This window comes from Triticum aestivum, chromosome 2A (genome assembly GCF_018294505.1).
Source record: "Triticum aestivum cultivar Chinese Spring chromosome 2A, IWGSC CS RefSeq v2.1, whole genome shotgun sequence".
NCBI lineage: Eukaryota > Viridiplantae > Streptophyta > Magnoliopsida > Poales > Poaceae > Triticum > Triticum aestivum.
Window position 1 is genome coordinate 358,796,659 of NC_057797.1, and position 17,824 is coordinate 358,814,482.

A 17,824-nucleotide genomic window follows, 5' to 3' on the forward strand; every position below is an offset into this window, starting at 1 on the left:
AAAATCCTACCGAGTGAAGAGCAACCCTCTCACTCGGGGGCTTAGCTGCAGTCCAAGCACTCGCCTAAGTTGTGAAAATCCTACCGAGTGAAGAGCGATCCTCTCACTCGGGGGCTTAGCTGCAGCCTCGTGCTCGCCTAAGTTATCAAAATCCTACCGAGTGGTAAGCCAGCCTTCCACTCGGAGGCTTAGCTGCAGCCTCGTGCTCACCTAAGTTACAAAAATCCTACCGAGTGAAGAGCGACCCTCTCACTCGGAGGCTTAGCTGCGGTCCAAGCGCTCGCCTAAGCACAGGCACCTTGCTTTGAACCTGCAAAAGACATTTTGAGCCGAAGGCAATCATATTCAAGCGCCAAATTCAAGTTTGAATCGATATCTAAAGGAACCGAAAGTGCTCAGGCGTCAAGCCTGTTAAGGTTTGTCGGTTACAATTCCACTCGGCATACCGAGGCAAATTTAAAGTGTCGAGCCAGAAGGAGTTTTTTACCCCTCCTGTGGAGGGCTGGAAGGTGCAACAAATTCATCAAGGTCAATTCCGTCGGCGATCCGAGTGGCAGCTGCAAGGAAAGTCTCCATAAAGGACCTGAAGTCGTGCTTCTTGGTATTGGCCACCCGAAGGGCCGCCAGCTTCTCCTCTCGTGCATCTTTGCAGTGGACTCGGGCCAGACACAGAGCGACATCTGCACCACACCGAGCCGAGGACTTCTTCCACTCCTGCACTCGACCAGGGATCGCGTTCAAGCGGGCCATCAGCGACTCAAGGTCATTCTGAAGTGTCTCCTCAGGCCAGAGCGTCGAGTCAATGCGAGATGTGGCGGCCTTCAGCCTTGTGAGATAGTCCACGACAGTTGCAACACGAGACTCCAGTCGGAAAACATCCATGGCAACTTCGTCATTCACCGGAGAATTGACAGGGTCAAGGTTTGGCTCCAGTCGGCTGGTTTCTTCTTCAAAGTTTTGACAAAATTCTGCAAGGGTGATCACTAAGTCAAGGGGATAGTCGAATGGAAGAAGCCACAGTTGGAAATATTTGCCAAACATGGAGGTTTACCTTCAAGCATAAGAAACAGCTTCTTGGCAAGGCCACTCAGGAAGGCCTCCAGTTGAGTTTTCTTCTCAGTCAATTTGCTGACTTGGTCGGTCAAGGCAGCTTTGTCAGTTCTCAGTCGACTGACTTCCTTGTTGGCAATCCCAAGAGCAGTTTTCAGATTGGTATTGTCTTGTTCGAGCTTGGTGACTGAAGCTAACTTCTCGTCAGCAAGCTTGATCTTCTCAGCTAGCTCAAGGTCTTTCTTCTGCTGGGCTTCCCTTACCTTACCTGCAAGTTACAGCGAGATCAGATGCCGAAACAAGCAAGGGGAAAAGCAGTCGTCAGGGTCTCACCAAACATACCTTCGGTCTCCTCCTTTGCCTTTGTCAGCTTCTCCCGAACCAGCTTCAAGCTCAGCTCGACTTGAGTATGTTTTTGTTCCAGCTCTGAGTAGCGAGCCACAAGATCACAGGAGTTCTGCGAAGAACCAATCGACTAAACGTCAAATGTAACTCACTTCCGAGTGAAAAGGGAAAAACACAAGTTTCTAAGACTACAGCCGAATACAAGCATTCGACCGTAGTCTCGGGGACTACACCCAGTGGGTGCACTCAGCGTGCCCCCACTAATCCTGTTGAAGACAAAGTCGACCAGTCGACCTCAAAAAAAAAACAGTGTGCGAGACGCATTCTCTAAGACTGTGATCAACTGCAAGCAGTCGACCACAGTCTCGGGGACTACACCCAGTGGGTGCACTCAGCGTGCCCCCACTGGTTTGCGAAATCCAGTCGACCAGTCGACTGACAGAAAGATTGACATCATAAAGCCTAAGGCCGACTGCCAGCAGTCGACCTTAGCCTTGGGGACTACACCCAGCGGGTGCACTCAGCGTGCCCCCGCTAACACGGAGTTTATCCGACACACCCAGTGGGTGACTAATATAAATTCCGGAAAAGAAAAGTTTTTGGTAGCATATCCAACAGAACAAACAGCGGTCGACTGACCTGGACATTGCTTTGGAGGGCAGAGCTGGCGTCATAAGCTGCCTGGCTCGCGTCCCGGATGGTCTTCAGCTGCTCCATCATGAGTCCCGCCTGGCGTATCGCCTCCTTCGCTGCGCCAGCTTGGTCCTCTGGGACGTGGTGTGTCGTGAAGAGGGAAGGCTGCTGAGCACTCGTCAGTGGAGTCGCGAAGGTCACCGTGTGTCGAGTGGTGTTCTCCTCCTCCACAGTCAGAATTTCAGGCGCCGGCACATCCTGAGGCACCTTACTGGCGAACGCTTTCCGACTCCTCCTGTGCTTCAGCGGCTCTTCATCCTCATCATCATCAGGAAGATCGATAACAGTATTGGGTGGAGCTGCGGAGAAGGGTCAGGATCAGAGATCGCGAGTCAGTCGACTAAGAATGGTATTAAGAACACAGTACCTGGATTCGAAGTTGCTGCATCCTCCATCTCGTGGTCATCGGCCCGGGCCGAGGTCTCAGAAGTAGCAGCACTGCAACTCCAAAGGATCAGTCGACTAACCTCAGCGTCGACCAGAGATAAAGTTCGCACAAGAATAAGAAAATATGAGCAACACAATTACCCTGATATGGTGGGGATGGACACCTTCATCTTCGGCAGGAGCTTGGTCGGCTTCGAGGAGGCCGCCCTGGGCTGCTTCGGCGCCTTTTCAGTCGGCGCCGGAGAGGTGGTCCGAGGGCGCTTGGTCGACTGAGTGGCAGTCGCAACCCCCTTACCACGTTCTGTCGAAGGGTCGTGGACAAGCTTCGACCGCCTTTCTGAGCGCGGTGGAACGACCTCCTCCTCCTCTTCTTCCTCGTCCTCGATGTCATCTTCGTCACCTTCATCATCATCATCGTCGTCGTCATCCCCTGCAGCATCCGAGTCCCATTCCTCCTCTTCCTGGCTCTCGCCCCCGCTCGCCTCGCCCCCGCTCGCCTCGCCTTCCTCAGTCGGAGCTTGTGCCCCATTGGGCATCGAGTACAGTTCGGTGAAGGCCTAGCAGATGCCCAAACAAGGAGTACAACAAGGACACAATGGAAAGCAGAGCAAGTGTACCTTGTTTGGGATGCTGTTGTGGTCGAGTGGAGGAACCCTTCTGGCTCCGCGCGGGTTGTCCCTGTTTCCGGTAACGGCTACCATCCATCTTTCCAGAGTGACATCGTCGACTTCTTCTGGATGGGCTCTAGTCTCGTCTTCGGGCCCACAGTACAACCACATGTAGTGGCTCCGGAATTGAAGGGGTTGGATGCGACGCCTGAGGAAGACCTCCAGAAGATCCATGCCCGTCACCCCCTCCCGAACCAACTGCACCACGCGCTCCATCAACATCTTCACGTCGGCTTTCTCCTCCGGAATAAGCTTCAGAGGGGAGGGCTTGTTCACTCGGTCCATGGTAAACGGAGGGAGTCCACTCGACTGCCCTGGCGTCGACTGGACCTGGCAGTAGAACCAAGTCGACTGCCAGCCCCTGACGGACTCGGGAAAGGACATGGGCGGGAAGGTGCTATTATTCCTCACCTGAATCCCCAGGCCCCCACACATTTGGACGACTCGGGTCTTCTCGTCACCTGGGCTCGCCTTCTTCACGGTCTGAGAGCGACACGTGAAGATACGTTTGAACAAACCCCAGTGCGGTCGACAGCCCAAGAAACCCTCACACATGGACACGAATGCAGCAAGGTAGGCAATGGAGTTTGGGGTAAAGTGGTGGAGCTGTGCTCCAAAGAAATTCAAGAAGCCACGGAAGAAAATGCTTGGCGGCAAGGAAAACCCACGATCAACATGAGTGGCCAGAAGCACACACTCACCCTCTTCTGGCTGTGGCTGCCACTCCTTCCCCGGCAACCTCGCAGCTCCGTGAGGGATCAAGCCCTCGTTGGCCATGTCGAGGAGGTCCTTCTCCGTGATGGTCGACTGGATCCAGTCTCCTTGGACCCAGCCTTTCGGCAGGCGGGATCTGGACGAGGACCCTCTGCGGCTGGTGGATCTCCCCTTCGCCTTCTCCGATGCCGACGCCTTCTTGGCACGCTCCAGCGCCGCCGTCTTCTCCTTGGCCATGGTCGCCGGTGAGATGCACGAAGGGAAGTGGTGCGGGGGCGAGAGCGAGCACGCTGAGCAGGGAGGAAGGAAGCAGAGGAAGAGAGGGAGAATGCTGAGGCGCAGCACAGAAATCCTCGCCGGGCACATTTATAAGGTCCCTTCCGAGTGGCTGACATGTGGGCCCGGTCGATCTAATCATATCTGCGAGCAGTTATGAGGATTGGATACGTGGCGAAAAAGGCGGCGCGGAGATCGAGGTGTCTATGCCCCGTCCCATCCGAACGCCGCGGTCTGCCCCGCTTCGCGCGCGCCCCCAAATTTCGCGCCCCGCGGAATCCGCGAGCAACAAATCAGTCTGTCAGACGCGGTGTTTCCGGCGATCCGTCGCTCGGAGATCGTCGAAGCTCGAAAGGTCACTCGACGCAAAAATAGAATGGATCGAGTCGACCGAAGACAAATTGCTCCCTGTCAACGAAGAGATTCTTTGATCCAGATTAGCGCACAACTAAAGCGCAAAGGTTAATCGGAAACGACATCAACTCCTTCTTCACTCGAAGCCTCAATCCATTCGGGGGCTAATGATGGGGTTATGTACCTAGGGTAGGGTCACGGACCTGTTCCAAGTAACTCACCCTAGGACATCCCTAGAAGAGGTCGCCTTCCAGTCGACCAACGAGGACTCACTCGACCAACGAGGACTCACTCGACTGGCCTGAAGGACTCGACCACGAAGACTCACTCGACCACCAGGAGGTCAAGAGGCACTCTGCACCGCAACGGTCTGTAATTAAGTAGACTTTATGATAGTAAAGGCACTTTATGTGGGGCGTTACCAGTAACGCCCCAGACTTAACTCACCTTAAACCCTCTCCTACGTGGGCTGGCTGGGGTCCTGGCGCACTCTATATAAGCCACCCCCCTCCACAGGCAGAGGGGTTCGGCACCTTGTAATCCATACATTCATAATTCACTCGACCGCCTCCGGGCTCCGAGACGTAGGGCTGTTACTTCTTCCGAGAAGGGCCTGAACTCGTACATCCTTTGTGCTTACAACCTCTCCATAGCTAGGACCTTGCCTCTCCATACCTACCCCCCACTCTACTGTCAGGCTTAGAACCACGACACCCTGAGAACGAGATACGTGAGACTCCTATCAGGATTTGTCAGCACATCAGGCGGCTTTGCTGGTCTTGTTTTACCATTGTCGAAATGTCTTGTAACCGGGATTCTGAGACTGATCGGGTCTTCTCGGGAGAAGGAATATCCTTCGTTGACTGTGAGAGCTTGTGATGGGCTAAGTTGGGACACCCCTGCAGGGTTTTGAACTTTCGAAAGCCATGCCTGCGGTTATGGGCAGATGGGAATTTGTTAATATCCGGTTGTAGAGAACTTGACACTTAACTTAATTAAAATGAATCAACCGCGTGTGTAGCCGTGATGGTCTCTTTTCGGCGGAGTCCGGGAAGAGAACACGGTCTCGTGTTATGCTTGAACGTAAGTATCTTCAGGATCACTTCTTGATCACTTATAGTTTCTCGGTCGTGCATTGCTTCTGTTCTCGCTCTCTTTTGCGTAAGTTAGCCACCATATATGCTTAGTGCTTTGCTGCAGCTCCACCTCACTACCTTTTCCTAACCATAAGCTTAAATAGTTTTGATCACGAGGGTGTGAGATTGCTGAGTCCCCGTGACTCACAGATACTTCCAAACAGATGCAGGTGCCGATGATGCTAGTGCAGGGGACGCTACCGAACTCAAGTGGGAGTTCGACGAGGATTTGGGCCGTTACTATGTTTCTTTTCCAGATGATCAGTAGAGGAGTCCAGTTGGGACGATCGTGGATCTAGCATTTGGGGTTGTCTTTCTTTATTTTGGTTCTCTAGTCGGACCTTTGATTGTACCTTGGATGATGTATGATATATTTATGTATTGTACGAAGTGGCGATTATAAGCCGACTCTTTATCCCTTCTTATTCAGTGCATGGGATGTGTAAAGATTACCCCTCTTGCGACAGACCTACCATGTGGCTATGCCTCTAAGTCATGCCCCGTCATGTGGGAGATATAGCCGCACTGTGGGTGTTACAAGTTGGTAATCAGAGCCTTCCCCGACTTAGGAGCCCCTGCTTGATCGAATCGCTGATGTTGTTGAGTCTAGAACAAAATGTTTTGACTCTTAGGATTATATATATCGGAGAGTAGGATTCTTTTTACTCCCCAGTCCCTTCGTCGCTCTGGTCAGGCCTCCTGACGTAGAGTTTTGACTCTTCTCTCCTCAAATTTCACCGAATTGTTTTTAGGATCACGCGGGTATCTTGGAATCGTTTCGATGGTTTTTTGACGAGAACATTGTTCTTGGTGCCTCCTGACATTTAGGGTTGTGTCAGTGTCCCGGGGAGTTGAGATCTGAGGTGTTGTCATCACAATTTTATTGTTGCAGTTCTGGAATACCTGAGTTCACGAACATCGAAAATCTCTTTTATGCATTCGTTGGTGATATAACCTCGACGCCACCCAGTACTGGGGCGGGAGTTCGGGAGTATTGCCATAAGTCGTATAACAGATGATTTTCGAAGGTTGAGGTACATGATTTCCGAAGGTTTCTTGGTTATGTGTTGAAGGATGGATACAGCTGGATGTAGGATTTGCTAGTTTTGGGTGAGAGGTTATGCTTCCCCTGTATCCCCAACACTTGATTGCATAACCAGAAAGTTTTGGGAGTTTTATAGGTGAGAACTCATGTAGCTCTAGTATTTCTTCCCACAGATATTTGGTTTGTGATTGGGTAATCCTTACCACTTATTTGTTCATATCCGTACCTTGTTGCTTTATTAATCTACCTTTATCTAAGTGGCTTTTCAACTTAATGGAAGTGTGATGATTTACTTTGGAATTCATTCGTTCATTCTTGTTTGAATGTTAAGGCTATATGTTGCAATTTCGATCCATTGATTTAGCTTGTATATATGTCTTTCAAGATGCTAACGGATGTCAACCTCTTCAGGATGGCTCCTCCAACGCGTCAGAGTGAGGACCGCAATGATGGGGATCAGTCGAACCCTCCGCCACCACCTCCACCTCCGGGGGCATGGCAAGATGTCATGGCAGCCACCAACGCCAACACTCAGATGCTTTTGCAACTCTTGCAAGAGCGCAACCAAGGGCAAGGTAACCAAGGAAATCAAGGCCAAGGCAACAATCAGCCTCAGTTTGCTACCCTCAATCAGTTCCTCGCAAACCAGCCGAAATCCTTCAGCAACTGTGTCGAGGCAACAGACGCCGACGACTGGATCATGGATATCTGCAAACATTTTGAGTGTAGCAATGTCAGGCCTGAGGACTTTGTCAAGTTTGCTTCATTTCAACTCAAGGATCAAGTTGCTGAGTGGTATCAACAATACAGAGATTCCAGAGGAGGTCGTATGATTACCTGGGATGATTTCCGCTGAGACTTCAAAGCTCATGACATTCCACAAAGTGTTGCTGAGAGAAAGCGTGAGGAGTTCCGCAATCTCAAGCAAGGCGGCATGTCTGTGTATCAATACAACATCCAGTTTCAGAAACTCGCTCGCTTCGCTAAACAAGACGCCCCTGATGAAAAGAGTATGATTTATCAATTCCAAGGTGGTCTCAAGGAATATCTGCAATTACCTCTCATACTTTTTGAGCCGACTAAGTATGATGAATTCTACAACATGGCACTAAAGCAAGAAGCTGCTCAGCTCAAGTGTGAGGCATCTAAGAAGAGAGTCAGGGATGCAGTTCAATCTTCTTGTTCAACTCAAGTGGCAGCGAAGCAACAGAAGTTCTGGTTGCCTCCTCCCCCTCCGTTTCGCCAGCCTTATCAGCAGAAGTGTAAAGGTGGCAATGGATCTTCCCACCCACCCAACCCAGGCTATCAAAACAAAGCTCAGTATCATACTCCAAGGTCAAGTGCTCCTTATCGCCGTCCGCTCTTAGAGGTTAATTGCAACAAGTGTCAGCAGAAAGGGCACTATGCAAACAAATGCTTCAACCAAAGGCGCCTTCCGCCTCCTCCTCCTGTGAGATCTGCCAGCAATGCAGTGGTCAAGCATAATCCCAAGCATGATAAGGTCGACATGATGAATGCAGCTCAGGCAGAGGATTCTTCAGAAGTGATCACGGGTAACCTTCAAGTTAACTCCATTCCTGCTAAATTTCTTTTTGATACTGGTGCATCGCATTGTTCCATGTCAAGACCATTTTTTGCCAAGCATGAATTCACTTCTTCTCCTTTGGGTAAATTCATGGATATCATTTCTCCGGGTAAACGGTTGAGTGCCGGTTTGGTGGTTCCGGATGTTTCCATCAAGATGGGAGACTATAGATTTCTGTCTTCTCCAATGGTTCTTGGTGACTCTGATATTGATATAATTCTTGGCATGGACTGGCTTTCTAAGCACAAGGCTCAGCTTGATTGTGCTGCCAGGCAGATTCAATTAACACACTTATCTGAGGATGTGATCATCTATGCCGCTCGTGACGAAACCATTCGACTGTTTTCTCTCAATGAGAAGCGCGAGTTGAATGCCATCTCTCAGATTCCAGTCGTTTGTGAATATCAAGACGTCTTTCCAGAAGAGCTTCTGGGAATGCCTCCTCACCGGCCAGTTGAATTCGTCGGCACAGAACCTGTTTGCAAATGTCCTTACAAGCTTGGACCAGAAGAGTTGAAGGAGTTGAAGAAACAACTCAATGAACAAGAGCGCATGGGTCTGATCAGGCCGAGTTCATCTCCATGGGGTTGTGGTGTTCTTTTTGTCAAGAAGAAGGATGGAATGGAACGACTCTGCGTCGACTACCGTCCATTGAACAAGAAAACAATAAAGAACTAGTACCCACTTCCCAACATCAATGAGCTTTTCGAGCAACTTAAAGGTGGTCAAGTTTTCTCCAAGCTTGACCTCCGTATGGGTTATCATCATATTCGCATTCGTGAACAAGATATCCCCAAGACAGCATTCAGAACAAGCTATGGTTCTTATGAATATACTGTCATGCTTTTCGGCCTTGTCAATGCTCCTCCAATGTTCTCTCGCATGATGAACTTCATCTTCAACCCTTACACAAATGATTTCGTCTTGGTGTATCTCAATGGTATTTTGGTCTTTTCCAAGAATAAGGAGGATCATGCCAAGCATTTGAGATTGGTACTCGACAGACTCAGAGAGCATCAATTCTATGCGAAGTTTTCCAAGTGTCAGTTTTGGCTTGACGAAGTTCTTTACCTTGGTCATATCATCTCCACCAAGGGTATCGCTGCTAATCCCGAGAAGGTGTCTGCAATTGTGAATTGGGAACCTCCTCAGAATGTCAAGCAGCTCCGTAGTTTTTTTGGGCTTTCAAGCTATTGTCGAAGATTCGTTGAGAATTTCTCTAAGTTTGCAAAGCCTCTTTCCAACCTCCTCCAGAAGCATGTCTACACGCCTGAGTGTGACGTTGCTTTCAACACCCTCAAAGAGAAGCTAGTCACAACTCCTATCTTGACTCCTCCTGATGAATCCAAGCCTTTTGAAGTTTTTTGTAATGCCTCCCTGCAAGGTCTCGGTGTTGTGTTAATGCAAGAGAAGAAAGTTGTGGCTTATACCTCTCGTCAGTTGAAGCCCAACGAAAGGAACTAACCCACTCATGATATTGAGTTGGCGGCAGTTGTGTTGGGGATATAGCTACCAGGTATGACCCGCCCAGGAGGGGCCGGGTCAGCCCTAATGGCGGGTTACATAAGAAGCCTAATATGTAAGGAAAGACTTGTAAAGACAGGCATGTAAAGGAAGTCACCGAGCCGGACACGATTATGAGCCGGACGGGACTCTGTAGGCCACCAGGTGTCAACCCATGTATATAAGGGGACGACCCGGTGCCGGCTGAGTCACATCCCTAGCTTTACCTTGGCCTTGGACTAGCTTGGTTGTTGCATCATGTTTAAATTCAAATGAAATTTGAATTGGGGAATTTTCAAAGCCTCAAAATCCTTTTAAAAATGACCAAGATAAAATTTCTTCAAATAAGTCCAAGAATATGTTCTTGTTATCCTCTGGAAATATTGGCAAGAGGTAAAATCCAAACCAATATTTTTGGTGTCTCAGAAACATTTATTTTGGGCATTTGAATTAAATCAATAATTGTTTGAATTGGATTTATATCTACTATTAAATAAATATAGGTCCAATAATTCTGAAATATTTTATGGAGCTTTGGTTTAATTCTTTTAGCTTCTAAAAATATTTCCATAAGGAAGAAAATTGAATTGGTTTCAAAATCAAATTCAAAACAAACCTGCAAAATAGAAAACAGAACAGAATTAGAAAAAAACAGAGAGAGAGAGAGGAAAAACCCACATGGCCTTACCTGCCAGCCCACCTGCAGCCCACCTGGCGGCCCAAGTGGCCGGCCCAGCCCCCCAGCGCCCTTGTCATCTTCCTCCTCTGCCAGGAGGACAACCAGGTGCGTGGCGAGCGCCGACGCTGCTCCGGCCACCTCCTGCTTCCTCCCCGGACCTTCTAGCGATGCCACGGAGACGCCCCGTGGCCCCTCACTCCTCTCCCTCACTCTCTGCTCCCTCCTTCACCCTCTAGTCCCTTCAACGAGCGCGACCGAACGCAGCCGTCGCCGTCGACGAGCTCCCCCACGGCCACAACCATCTCTAAGCCTCTCCGACGCGCCCCCAAGCTCCGCCGTGACGCCCCGGTCCTCTCCGCCGAGCCACATGATGTCGGACACCCTGGAGCGCCATCGTCGATGCCATGTTCGCCTCTGCACCGACGGCTGTCGTCGACCGATTCGTCATCACCAGGCCATCCCCGAGCACGCTGAGATCACCGACGAACCCGCCGTGAGCTCCTCTACTGAACCCCTCTCTCCCCATCGTCGTTCTCCTCCTCTAGCCCCGCTGTCCACCGGAGCCGAAAGCTCACCGCCGCCATGGTTCTTCACCGCCGTGGCCAGGGTCACCGCAGCCCACGCCTAAGCGCGTCACCGTGCTCGGTGAACCCCTAGGAGCGTGTAGCACCTACCAGTTTATCCCCCTAGCGCCCCGTAGCAACCAACCCGTCGTTGGCCGAACGCTGGCCGCCGCACAAGTCATCGTCGCCGTCAACCTAGGCCATCCCAGCTGCTACCACTGCTACCACTAGATGCGCGAGAGCGCCAGCAAGCCGTAGCAACAAACCACGCTCAAAACGGTGCCCTGTAGAGCATTCCCGAGCCGCTCTGTCGTCTCTGTCGTCGCCGGCGACGAGCCATGGAACAATTTCGGCAAGTTTGACCCCGTTTGACCAAGGGTGGGCCCAGTTTGACCCCCCTGGGTCAATGACAGGTCGGGCCTAGCCGACTAATTAATCTCGGGTTAGTACTAATTATAATTAGTTAAAACTAATGACACTGACACGCGGGACCCACTGTCAGGTTTGACCTAGACCGCTGTTGTTGACTTGCTGAGGTCAGCATGACACAATGCTGACGCAATAACTTTTTCCTGGACTTATTATTATTCAGGAAATTCCAGAAAATAGTACAAACTTCTAAAAATCATAGAAAATCAACTGTAGCTCCAAACCAAACAAGTTATATATGAAAAATGATCAGAAAAATCCAATCTATCCATCTGTACTGGTTCCATGCATGTTAAAGAAACCTAACCTTGCTGTTTAGATGAAACAAGATAATGCACCATTATGACTTTATACATGAGCTTACATTTGAATCTTTGATTCAAATGGGTTCAACTCAACCTGTCCTAGTATGCATAAGTCAAAACACATTCATATTGACATGTCACATTCATGCATCATATTGTTGCATTGCATTGATTGTGTTTCCTTCTCTGTTGCTGGTATTTGGCCCCTCTAGATAGACGTGGTTTTGATGATGAGTTCGATGACACCGATGAAGAGTTTTATTATCTTCAGAAGTGCTAGGCAAGCAAAACCCCCTTGTTCATTCCGATACAATCCCACTCTCTCGCTCCTGCTCTCTTTTTCTGCATTAGGACAACAACGATTCTACTGTTACATGTTGTGGTAGTTGAACCCCTTTCCTCTGCATGACCTGTCATTGCCACGGTAAATAGATGAAACCCACTAGCATGAGTAGGAGTTGTTTGAGCCCTGATGTGCCTACTCATTCATGCTTGTTTGTCATGCCTGCTATTGCATAGAGTTGTTTTATGTCTGATTCATCGGGAATGAATCGGAGGTGTGTGAACATGTCCTACTGTGTGTGAGCTAAGCGTGTGAACACGTTTTGGTAAAGGTAGCGGTGAGAGGGCATGTAGGAGTACATGGTGGGTTGTCTTATTGAAACCATCCTCAGGAACTGAGTTCTGTGTATGTGATCCATGAACAGATACTACCACTCATTGGGATCCTTAATTGACCCTCTCGGCTTCTTAATCACCCTAGTACTCTGTCCAGGAGTTGCAACTAGTTTCTGGTGTTTGTAGGTTATGTGTTGGCGGCCGTGCGTAGCGCTGACCCTAGGGGTGGGCTATGATGTGGTAGATACACCATGGCACGGTGTACCGGGCGCCCGTTTGGTGTCTCGGTAACCCTGTTCACATCGTTCGGGCCGTATGTGGAAACCTTGGCCGGACACCCTGCGGATGGAACCTGGATAGGCGATAAACCTGGACTAGAGACTTAAGTGTTTAGGTAGGACGTGGCCGACACCCTCATTGGGCTTCCGCTTGAAGGTTGCCGAGTACATGTCGTGTAAACAATGGTAAGTGGTGGGAGCGTGTGTGAAGAAGTACACCCCTGCAGGGTTATCCTTATCTATTCGAATAGCCGGATTCCTCGGATATGGAAACTTGGACCCCATGCATAGTTCATATATAACTTGAAAGTGGATACTCTAAAATGCGCAAGATAAGCGTGAGTGCTATGGATGGCGTTCTCGTAGGTAGACGAGAGCGGATCCATAGTAGTGTATTGATTGGTGAATATGTGGACTCGTGTGCGCCACCTCAAAAGAGTTGCTTGCAGTCGTAGTTTAGGTTAGCCACTGAGTCAAAGCTCGCTTGCTGCAGTTAAACTCCACCACCCACCCTTGTTGATACCGATGCATATGTAGCTATTTCTGATGTAAGTCTTGCTGAGTACCTTTGTACTCACGTTTGCTTAATTTATGTTTTGCAGAGAGAGACTTCAGTCTCGCTAGTAGTTCCGCGTGGACTTTGACGTTTAGCTTGATACCTCAGCTACGATCTTGTGCCCTCGGCAGGATCTAGTAGATAGTCAGGCTTCCTAGCCTTTTTTCCATTTGTAGATGTCTGTACTCAGACATGTTAAGCTTCTGCATGTGCTTGATTTGTATGGTGATTGTTGGGTCATGAGACCCATGTTTGTAATATCTCGCTCCTCGGAGCCTAAGGAATAAATACTTGAGTTATAGAGTTATGTTGTGATGCCATGTTGTATTTACACATATCGAGCATATTGTGTGTATGATTGAAATGCTTGGTATGTGTGGGATCTGACAATCTAGTTGTTTATCCTTGGCAGCCTCTCTTATGGGGAAATGTAGTCTAGTGCTTCCATGATCCATAGTAGTCCGCTACAGCCCGGTTCACCGTAGTCCTGCTAGCCCAGCACTACTGCTCAGGACACTTGACTAGCTGGCATGTGTTTCACTTCATTCTTGTGTCTATCCCTTCGGGGAAATGTCACGCGGTGACATCCGGAGTCCTGCCTAGCCTGCTACATCCCGGGTTCCCGGAGTCCTGTTAGCCCAGTGCTACAGCCCGGATTCACACGCTGCTGACCGACATGCTCGATGTGATTCATGTATGCCTGTCCCCATAGGTTGGTGCCGCTTTTGGTTAACGACTAGCCATGTCGGCCCGGGTTCTCTGTCTTATGGATGCTAGTGACACTGTCATGTACGTGAGCCAAAAGGCGCAAACGGTCCTGGGCCATGGTAAGGCGATACCCGTGGGGATACCATGCGTGAGGCCACAAAGTGATATGAGGTGTTACCGGCTAGATCGATGTGACTTGGAATCGGAGTCCTGACAGCTTTGGTATCAGAGCCTGACTGCCTGTAGGATTACCAAGCCATACTGGTTGAAGTTGTGTCTAGAAATACTTTAGTTATGTAGGGGAATTGATTGTGGAAGGGAACGTAAGGCTCCTTTTACTTCTTATACCCTATGCCTTCTGATCTGAGTCACCCTCTTCTTTTCTGCAGGGTTAAGAACTAGGCTTCTCTTCTATCTCTCAGGATGACGTGTTACTAAACCGTAGTTGCCTAGGATTGTTGAGTTTAAGCCTCAGTTCAGTTCCTACTACTTCCATATGTTCATAGCTGGCCTCAGAACCTTGATATTGTGTTGTTGAGTGGGTATGCCACCATTTTGCAGGATGTCTCAAATCTTTTGAGCATTTACAACCGTTATGCTGTCTGAGTCATCCCAGGTCTCCAAATAGTCTAATGTAGTTTCAAACCCCTTCCTCCTGTTCCTGATGTCCATTTGGGCCAGATTAATCACACTAATTGGTGAGTTGAGGTACTCTGTTGCCTCGACATATACGTTGGAGCTATTATTATGACCCTAGGTGTTTAGGGAGTCACCTAGTAATCTAGCCATGTTTTGTGTTCCCGTTGTGATGATTCTGGCCACCATTCTCAAAAGCATCCCGTGATGCCATGTAGTGGTAGGTATTCTATTCATAGATTCTTGAACCCGAGATTCACCCTACTTATCTCATGTTGATAGTGTTGCTAGTTCCTTTAGGATATTAGTAACCTTTGTGATAGTCCTCGCGGTTCATGGTACATCCTTCTTCCGATTATCATGGGCTATTCTTGGCAGGAGTTCTTTTGAACCAAAAGGTCACGACAGAGTGCTCTTGATGAGTTCTCCATTCTATGTTGTGACTCTGCCAACCCTACCTTCCTGCATGGGTTATCCGGAAGAAATATGTTGAACTCGTTCGACATACTAATCTATGCATCCACAACTCAGAAAGTTATATGTTCCCTTGAGTTGTCCCCCTTCCGTTATGTTCCGACCTTCATCTATCAATTGATAGTCAAGAGTATGTGAGCACTCGTTCATCGGTGCCTATTATTCTTGTGGTCCGTCGAGCCATTCTATTTCAGAATGACTAGGAGAAACAAACTCTAGTACCTCATCAATTTCTAGGATTGGGTCAAAGCAGCTGTAATCCGCAAATCAAATGCCAATCCAGTTTTTGATTCTGTTCTATCTTGGGGTATTACCATCTTTATGTCAAGAATGTCATGGAAATTGCACACCATCCTATGAACTCTTGATACAGTGATACTTCTTGCCATCATTCTTCATTCCTTGGTCCCCATGTTATCCGACAAGTGAATCGTGATGCGTGAAATCTATACTCCTAGCAACTTCGTTGCTTGGTAGTTAAAGGACAATAACTTCATTCTTAGCGTGTTGGTTATTGAATCATCATTCTAAGATAGACTGTGCTACCTAGTCCTTGTTTCTGGTGCACTCTTCGATTGATGAGTTTGGATTTTGTCAAATCCCCCACTCTTTTGATCATATCATCTTGCCCTGAAAAGCAAGGTTGTTCTCGAGCTTAGTAACATATCGGTGGTTCGTGATTTTCTGAATGTCTTCTCGGAAGTGTTACCAGGTTGTCACCTGACCGCTACGTTGAGTTCGTGATCAAGTTGGTTTCTTGTAAACCACCCCTTCTCCAAGAATCTATGTTGGATACCCCTGAGCTAGTTGGTTAAGCTAAACAACAACTTGGAGAGTTGGAAGATAAAAAGCTTTGCCGAATTTGGTTCTTTCTGAAGGGATATCTTTGTGTTTGTGTGTGTGTTGAAGAAAGATGATATCTTCACCAATTGGTCCTCGTGATCAGTTGTTGGATCTATTGTCTTGTCAAAACTTTGACTTGAGTATGGGCTATCGTCAATCCAAATCAGAACCAACGATGTTCGTAATGTTGTCTTACTCGTGGTTGATCCCTCGAGCATACACCATTACATCCTTTGGTCTGACCAATGCTATCACCGTGTTCACATGATGGTGGAAGTCCAGTGATATGGAAATTCCGATGAGTTGCTGTTGAGCCCATCAGCAGCTTTTTGTCTCCGCCATGATTCATGTTGAATATCAACCTAGTGTTGAAAACTTTGTAAGCGATGCCTTCGTGTTCCGTTCATGAAGCCTATGCTTGGATGGAAGAAGTGACTTCCTCGAATTCATGTGCTTTAGGTGTAAGTTGCCGCCATGTATTTGAGAAAGGTTTGTTTTTTCCTCCTCTGGAACCATCCCAAGTTAGTCATGCACGTGCAAAGTGCTCTATGGTTTGATAAGTTGGCTGCCTCTACTCCATATGTGTTCCTAGCACACCAAGCCACTGATTGATTTGTACAAGGGAAAGAAGTTCCTTCTTAAGACCCGGGGCTTATACAAGGACTTCGATACCTCAATGATGGTTCCCAACCTGAACTCGGTAGTGTTTTATTATAAGACTACTATGTGGTCATGCTTGTCTGGGACAGCGTGTTCACATGTTGTAGCAAAACTTGCTCGTGTTTTGGAGCTTGCTATTGTAGTTCATTCCCTGAGAATCTTGCAACATCATCTCGTCGATTTGTGTTGCAACCCTTCTTTCCAGGAATGTTGTCTGAAATATCATGTTATCAACCAGATCTGAATCTCAGGCAGATATGATGGTTGGAACATTTCCAACATTAGCATTTTGTTTCCAGCTTGCACGACCATTGTGCCAGTTTCCCATGGGCTGCCATTCTCAGTTGCTGAAGAAGGAACATCTTCAGAAGTGGACTTACCATGAGTCCCATCGATTTCCGATGATAGGCAAAAATCATCCATTGCGTTGTCTTCAACAAGGTAGTCCACATCATCCATTCTAGTCCGGGTATGCCATCCCTTCGTACTCCGCCAAACGATTGTTGTGGTTTTCCTTAGGCTAGTATAAAGAGTGTCAATGATCTCTGAATCAAAAGTAATTCTTTTTGCCACTTAAGGTAATAATTCTACAAGTCACCCTTCTCGAAGGTGTCTCATTATGGTATCATGGCTACCCAACTCCTCGCTACATTGACAACCGTTCACCACCCCCTTAGGTGTCAAATTGTTGTTTATCTAGTGAACCTTCATCATCTGTTTCACTCCATCCCTCTAGATGTATGCTTCGTGTCTCATCTCGAGAGATGTTGCTATGTCTCGTTCTATGAGCTGATCGTCAGTTGCTCGATCTTTGAGGAGATCAGTTCCGTAGAATTTCTTTCTGTCATCGTCGTGTTGGATGAAGTTCTCAGAGCATGACGTCGAGACAAGATCATGATCGGATCAACGTTCTTATGAGGCGCAACCTAGAACATGAAGATTGTGTTAGTTTGCGTTCCCCCTTCCATCTTACCCTACACTTGAATCTCGGGACGAGATTCTTGTTTTAGTGGGGGTGAGTTGTCACATCCCTAGCTTTACCTTGGCCTTGGACTAGCTTGGTTGTTGCATCATGTTTAAATTCAAATGAAATTTGAATTGGGGAATTTTCAAAGCCTCAGAATCCTTTTAAAAATGATCAAGATAAAATTTCTTCAAATAAGTCCAAGAAAATGTTCTTGTTATCCTCTGGAAATATTGGCAAGAGGTAAAATCCAAACCAATATTTTTGGTGTCTCAGAAACATTTATTTTGGGCATTTGAATTAAATCAATAATTATTTGAATTGGATTTATATCTACTATTAAATAAATATATGT